This window comes from Porites lutea, chromosome 11, assembly GCF_958299795.1.
Source record: "Porites lutea chromosome 11, jaPorLute2.1, whole genome shotgun sequence".
In the NCBI taxonomy this organism is placed as follows: Eukaryota; Metazoa; Cnidaria; class Anthozoa; order Scleractinia; family Poritidae; genus Porites; species Porites lutea.
Genome location: NC_133211.1, coordinates 1,597,587 through 1,605,086, shown reverse-complemented (window position 1 = coordinate 1,605,086; position 7,500 = coordinate 1,597,587).

Genomic DNA, 7,500 nt, shown 5'->3' with positions numbered 1-7,500 from the left:
CAAGCTTGTTCAAACGCTCGAGTTTCTTTTTGAACCTTCGAACGCGGCTCTTCTGCAACCTCTCATTGCCAAGCAGAAGTTTCCAGATTCCTTCTTTTATCATTTCCCCCCCCCCCCCCCAAAAACACCCAACGGGAACGTGTCACAGGGAGGACAGAGTCATTGAAAGTAAACATGAGACTTTAATGTAACACTGAGTGTCAGTCTGTACAGAACGTTTTGTTTATGATCGTAAAAGAAACACTACCGGTGTAGTAGCGTTTTAAAGTACTTAGAAGTGTACGATGACCGTGTTTGAAGCTGAAAAATGATTTGAACACTAGGGTACTAAACCAATCTCCTTGTACTCTAAAGGTGAGAAACGAGAAATGTGTGAAACGTTTCAAGGGGGAACACCCAATGAAATAAACGGGCTTTGAGATGCGTCTTAAACACTATTGTCTTTACTGAAATCGTCTGGCCAAAGGCATATTAAGGCGATTTGTCCGCGCGATACAGGGAGGAACGTTTGTAACTCTTGAAAGAAGGAATGAACTGTGAACTAGTAACGGGTATAGGACGTTTTCTAGTTTCGAGTTAGTGTGACCCACATACGAGTGGAATATTTCAAGTTGAAGTACTTCAGTGACGCGTATTTCAGAGACGCTTGAAAGCACGTGGTGCTTAGTAAGGTACTAAGGGCTAAACGTATGGTGACAACATTGGTCGTCTACAACGTAACAATAAACGGGTGAATCAGTCAACGACCCTATTAAGGCTGAATGCTGTTCAGGAAGGAACTGTGAAAAGGGTACCTTATGGGGAAAAACAGATGCTGCAAAGGAGAAGGAGCCGATCCCGAAGCAATAAGATGGCCGAAGTTGTAAAGTGGGTGGTCTACAACATGGACCGCGATGGTTCAAGTGCACAGCATTGCGCTTAAAAGGGTCGTTGTTGACATGTTTGTATCTAAATGCGCTCGTTAACGAGGACAATGTAGGAAACAACAACGGTTTGTATCGAGGAAGTACGGACGTGTTCCTACTAGTTATCTACATCTCGTGCAATGAGATTAAACTCAACTATAAGCAAGTGTTGACAAACGTGTCGTGGAGGGTTAACCGCCGATGTGCCGCTCTCCGTAGCGAGGCCGAAGCTGGCCCATATGTTAGTGCTTGACGATGGTCTCTTTCGAGCAGCTGGCGTTTACCCTTTTTGGCTCCGGGACAGTGTCCCTGCCTCGTGGTAGGGCTAAGGGTGTTGCTGAGTTATGAAGAGCGCATGTTCCCCAGATGACTCCGGGGTGTCGAAAGGCTCTTGCTCTTCGTCATATTCCTCGTCTTCATCGTCCAAGATGTTCCGGCGGGGTCGTCTGCGCGTTGGAGCAGCAATCGTCTCCTGTTGCTCCTCGTCCTCATAGCCATACTCTGGCTCGTCGTCTTCAACATTTTCTTCGACAGCGCCCCAAAACGTACCGGTTTGGCCCGCTTCTCTCGTGGAACTCCTTTGGGTCAGCACGTCCCAGATACTGGCCCCTTGTTCCTCTTCGGTTACGATTTCGCTATGGCTTAGTGTTTGACTAGCAATGTATGCCACCATGGACTCACGAGATGGATTCTGTTTGAAACTCTGTACTTCAGGCGATTCCCGGTGCCTCTTGGCGAATTCAGCCGGGTGGCTAAATAGAGTTTCCAGGGTCATCAGGTGGGTTGCTATGGAATACATAGCCCCCGATGCAGCGAATAAGTGCTTGGAGAGGCTTTTGAGGATGTCATCCTCAACAAATTTTATTAGGGTTGCAAGATCTCTTTCATCTTGTTCTTCTGCTGTAGCGGAGTCCTTTTTGTTAAACCTCTGTAAAACCGTCCTAATCGGTCTCGCCTTGTTGAGCGAGGGTCCACCGCGTCCCTTGTGAAGACCTTGTCTCTGTATTCCGCCAGGGTTGCGAGGTTGGAATAGAGAGTTTCTGCTAGTGTGCTGATGGCGGAGTTAGGCCTTGTCAGCCACTCACAATTCCAGAAGAAGAGCTTGTCCAGGATTTCGCGCGATGTTAGAACCCCATGCGTTTTGCCGTAGGGCGTGAGAAAATGTTTGGTCAGGTGTTTGAAATAGTTAACACCCGGGTTTTGATCTCGTCGTGACATAGCTGCAAAGAAATAATTGTGGGTGAGATTGTACGTTGGCGGGGCAGCAGTGGCCCTTCACAGGCTATGTGTATCTCTGCTCAGCTGCTATGTGACGAAGGGTTACAATGGATAGCGCCCCAGAAGTTGAGAAGAGGCGTTCGTCGTGTGGTGACGTTCGGGTGATGCCAGTGGGTTTCAGTGTGAAGCTCCGCACCCCAAAGGTTCTGGAAAGCAGGGTCGCTATGTTAAAAATATGCAGACTACTTCTGGTTTCCCTTTGCCAACTGACGGAGGACCTCGTCCTGGTCAGAAATAAGCTTTTCAAGTCCTTTGTGGGGCTTGGCTTTGTTTTTCTTGTGTTTCTTGGAGGTCGTCACTGGCTCCTCAGGCTGGGGTACTTGCTCTTTGTGCTTCCTTTTTTTTGTGGAGGTTGTGACTAGAGGTTCCGGCTCAGGTGATGGAGATCGCTTACGTTTCTTCTTGTTTTTTTCTTAGGAGGTGTAGCCTGCGTCATGAAGAGCTCAGCCTCGTCTTCATTGTTGTCAACCTGCGCGACATTTCTCCTGTTCTTCGCAACGGAAAGTCCGTTCAGTGGCCGTTTGATTTTCTTGCTTGGCGGTTGTATTCAAGTGTTGAAAGTCATTAGTTACTACTTGAGCACAGACTAGTAGACACTATTGTGTAAGGAACATGGTGCTAGCCGTAACTCCCTAAGTTGGCAACTTGTGCAAAGAGGAGTATTCCGCTTTGATTAAGTTGTCAGTCTATGTAAAACACTAGGGTAGACGATTGTGACAACATGGTCAATGCAAGTGTTCACATACTCTTCTACTCTAATACAACGCCGAACGTCCGTAGGAAGCTACTAAAGCAATGACTAGTACGCGTATTTTTATAGAGGTCATTGAGAAAGTGTTCGTGCTCAGTCAGTTTGTTACTCGGAAATGTGATAAACTGTTGCATTGACAAACACTACTCCACTCTTCATCTTCATATGCTCGTCTGGGTAAAGGACATTTCCGCCACCAGAGCATATCTTCTTCATGCCTCAGTGCCAAACCACCTTCTGGGTACCCTGTTGTAATTCACGGGTATATAAGATAGTTAGGAAGTGTCATTTTCCGCTAAAGAGCTAACTTCGTCAACAAATGTGCTTACCCCTGTATCAGCCACAGTCTAGCATGCCGTAGATGCCATAGGCAGTGAAACACCAATGGATCACCAGAGAAACATAGGAAAGTCTTCCATATGTGCCCATTGATATAGTCGTGATACAAGTGCTCAAAAAATGAATTCTACATATGTTGTGCTAATGATTTCGACTAATCATATCTCTTACATAGTGGCACACTAGAACCCCCAATGTTGCAGACGCATTGCGCATCCACACCTCTACAACACGTGTCTCTGACAGTTCCATACACTAAAACACATGATTGACAGCAGAGGTTGAAACTACTGTTTCTCGTACTATCTTACAGAAACGAACGACTGTACACCAATCTTCCGAGCGCCTTTACGCATACACATTTCCACGCTATTCGCCATAACTTTGCGGACCAATAGAGGAGCAAAACGACTCGAGAAACTTTGACGTCATTCAGACACAACCTGTACAATTACGAGGCTCTTCTTTTCGTCCACTCCGACTGGTCAGGAATGTACAATAGACACAGTCAAAATGAGTACCATTGCCAAATGGGTCTAACATCGTTACCTTTTAGTGAAATCTACTGAAAAAAATTCAACAGAAAACTGTGTCCAATGCGTACTGTTTTGCTTAGAAACTAAAATGTGCAGCCTTGAACACGTTTTAAACATCGATATTCCAAATGGTGAAAAATGCCATGAACCGCTATTCAAGTACTGTCCGCTCCTAGACAAAAGCAGCTCAGACAATCGCGTTGCCAGCAATCGATAGTGAAACGAAAGCACTCTGCCTCATTGTAGTCTCATGGTACATTATTGAAATCTCTTAGAGAACTATTGATACAAACATGGTATCAAGAGTGAAAAATCGTGCAAATATGATCCCACATGGTCACTTTAGATTCAACTAGAACACCCACGTTTTATTGTGAGAAACTCATATTACTATACTACTATAACTATACTACTCATATTAGTTCAATGGGCCAGTAAGTCCACAAGTTTGAACTCATTTGAATGAAACGCGCGTCACTTATGATGCATGAAAGTGTCTCTTTCGAACGTTGGTCATAGCTAATGATGCAGTAAATCAAGTTCATGAGTCCTTCAAGTACTCTAGACGATCACTGGCCTATTGATGTTTGCGCAACCTTTCAGTAATTGCTTAAGGGATTTCTCTCTCTTGTTAAATGCTTCCCACAGCTCAAAGAGCCGGCTTTGTAACTGGCGGTAGGCGGCTCTCTGGATCCGCTTCAGCTTGCGCTCAGACACAAGCCGAATCTGCAGTGACACCAGGCGGGCCTCGTTGTGTAGTAGGGACAGAAACAAGTAGAAGGAAAGTCCACAGGGCCCAGCAGCTCTTCGGTTCAGGGCGTGATGCCAGCTTTCTATGTCATTATTTGTTCTTACTGACAGCATGAACACGCTCCAGCACTTAGGGGGCCATACTCTGCTGTTTATCCAGGTCTCTCCGATGTAGTGGACAAACTCCTTCAGTGGCTGCGTGGTAGCTTCTGGTCTCAGACTCTCGAAAGTGGCTTCGATTGTCTCGTGCGGAAACGAAGGGCTATGCCATAAGTCGTCTGATGTAGCTACTTGTCGCATGATCAGTGGTGTACGCAGTCTGCAATCTCAGCTCCTGTACCTTTCTCCTAAGGGCCTGGTTCCAGTGGAATGCACAGCCCAGCAATTGCACTTCAGGGACGAATTAACGAAATGCTCCCCACACAGCTTTCTCGAAGTCGACAGTCACTTGTTCTACAGCAGGGGACGACGGCAGGATCCTTAAAACCTTAGGTCAGATAAGATCAGAGATGTCAATTTAAAAAAAAGAACAAACCCGGCGAACAAAAAGATCAGGATAAGCGTAAAAAGCTTAACTAAGACGTCTTAACCTTGCTTTCTTATAGTTTTTATGTAAATAATACGTACAAATGATTACTAAAATATGCTCTCCTACCTTCTTCAACACCTTTTTGTAGTCGTGCTTTCTTCTGCTTGACATAAGCACAAACATCAGTCTGTTTTTGTAACGGGAGTGGCATGTGTAGGTTAGAACACTTGGGTGTAGTTGAAACGATTGTCCCAAGCTCTGTGGCAGCGTCTTATAGGTAATAATTACCTCGCCGCCTTTTTTCGCTCTTTCTTAAAACTTCGTTGTGTAATGTATTCTTTGTTTGTTTGTTTTTCTTTGTTTTATTTGTCCTTTTGTCTTTTCCTTTGTTGTTTTTTGTTTTGTGAGTATTTGTGCGTTTTGTGTGTATTGTCTACCTACGTGTTGTGTGTGTTTGCACCTCAGTTGTCACCTCTTTTCAATTTTTTGTACCACTGCGGTGAAAATTATTTGTATGCGCATAATTTGTTTTTTCTTCCTGATCCCATTCATGAAAGAACTTTTTGATTTTAAATTACTTTCTCTTAATGTGCGAGGGGTTCGAGCCGCCACGAAAAGGAAAGCCCTTTTTACCTGGCTAAGTGAACGGAGGTATGATATTATCTTCCTTCAAGAGACCTATAGCACTGTTGACGTTGAAGACATTTGGAGAACACAATGGAGAGGTAAGCTCTTTTTTGCTCACGGCTCTAATCATAGTTGTGGAGTGATGATTCTAGTGAAAAGTGACTTAGATTTTAATCCAAGAACTATTAGGATTTAAATGGAAAAGACTTGTCAAAAGTTATCTTATGGAACAACAAATTTATTTGTGTTGGTGACAAGTCTGTGTATTTTCGAAATCTCGCTGAGAAAGGGATCTTTCGAGTGGGTGATTTAATCTCGAATAAACATGAACTTATAATCAAAAGCGAGATGAGAGTCTTGAACCTTTCGCCGCTGGATGCCTTTAGGCTTGTCTCTTTAATAGACGCTCTACCAACTCAATGGCGTGAATCGTTGAAATCCTGCATCTATACAGGTGACACACCATTCAATTTGCGTGATGAGATTAAGTTACGCTTAAGTGGTCAAATTGTTTTACTTGAAAAAGCGTATTCGAAAATTGTTTATAAAGAACTTCGAAACAGAATCGTCACTCCACCAACTGCTAAACTAAAGTTTGATGCTAATTTTGTTAATGATACTTTGAACTGGAAAAAAATCTATAGCTTGCCATATCGTGTTGCCTTAGATACAAAGACTCGCGAATTTCAGTATAAATTATTAAACAGATGCCTTGTGACAAATACCTTCTTATGCAAAATTGGTATTATACCATCTCCAGCGTGCTCCTTGTGTGGTGAATCGGACGAATCCCTCGAACATCTTTTTCTGTCTTGTCATTATACTAAGAATTTCTGGTCTGAGGTTATAAAATGGCTTGTTGATCATAAGGTCAAGATTGAAAATCTTTCAGACAAAGATATACTGTTTGGTATTATTGGATGTGAGGATGAGATATTTGTGAATCATATTTTATTACTGGCAAAACAATATCTATACTCTTGTAGACAGAACAAATATCCTCCCTCCATCAAAGTTCTTCATTCCAAAATTAATACTGTCTTCTTAATAGAGACAATGATCGCTAAGTCAAAAAATAAGTTGGAGACCCACAATATGAAATGGGGCAAATATAAAGCTGATTAGCATACGATTTCTTCTCCGCTTACTTCATTTATTATTAATCTTTATTTTTTATTTATTTTGTTTTATTTTTTTTTTTCATGTAAATAGAAAAGAAGGTACCGGGTTTTTGTTTCGTTTGTTTTCTTTTTTGTAAGTATGTAATTATGTGTTAGTCTGCGTTGTATAATGTTTAGTTTTCCTTTCCGTTTTTTGTATTTTTCCTTACGTGTTCCGTGTTCATAAGTCATAATGTAAAACAAATGTAAAACATAACAAAACAAAAAATTGATTAAAATACAAAATAAAAAATAAAAAAAATAAACACAAACGGGAGCGGAACTTACTTTGCATAATCACCCTGCCTGATGAACGCATTGGTGGAAAAGAGCTGACTGAAGGGTGGCCGACACAACTTGAAAGTTCCATCCACGTACCACCGCTTGGCCTCAGTTAACTTTGCTAGCTGTTCCTCTGTCGCAAAGATAACATGTCGTCCTCCACGGGTTTCAACATCTGCACGGAGGAAATGTTCTGGTATGCTGGACTCGTCGATTACAAATTCAAGGTCAGTTGGTTCTGGTGGACCTCTCGCCTGTCTGCAACGGTCGGCTACTCTGGCTAACGTTTCAGGCTTTGGCAGTGTCAGCAAGGCAGTGCTAGTCTCCATATCTTCGAACAAAA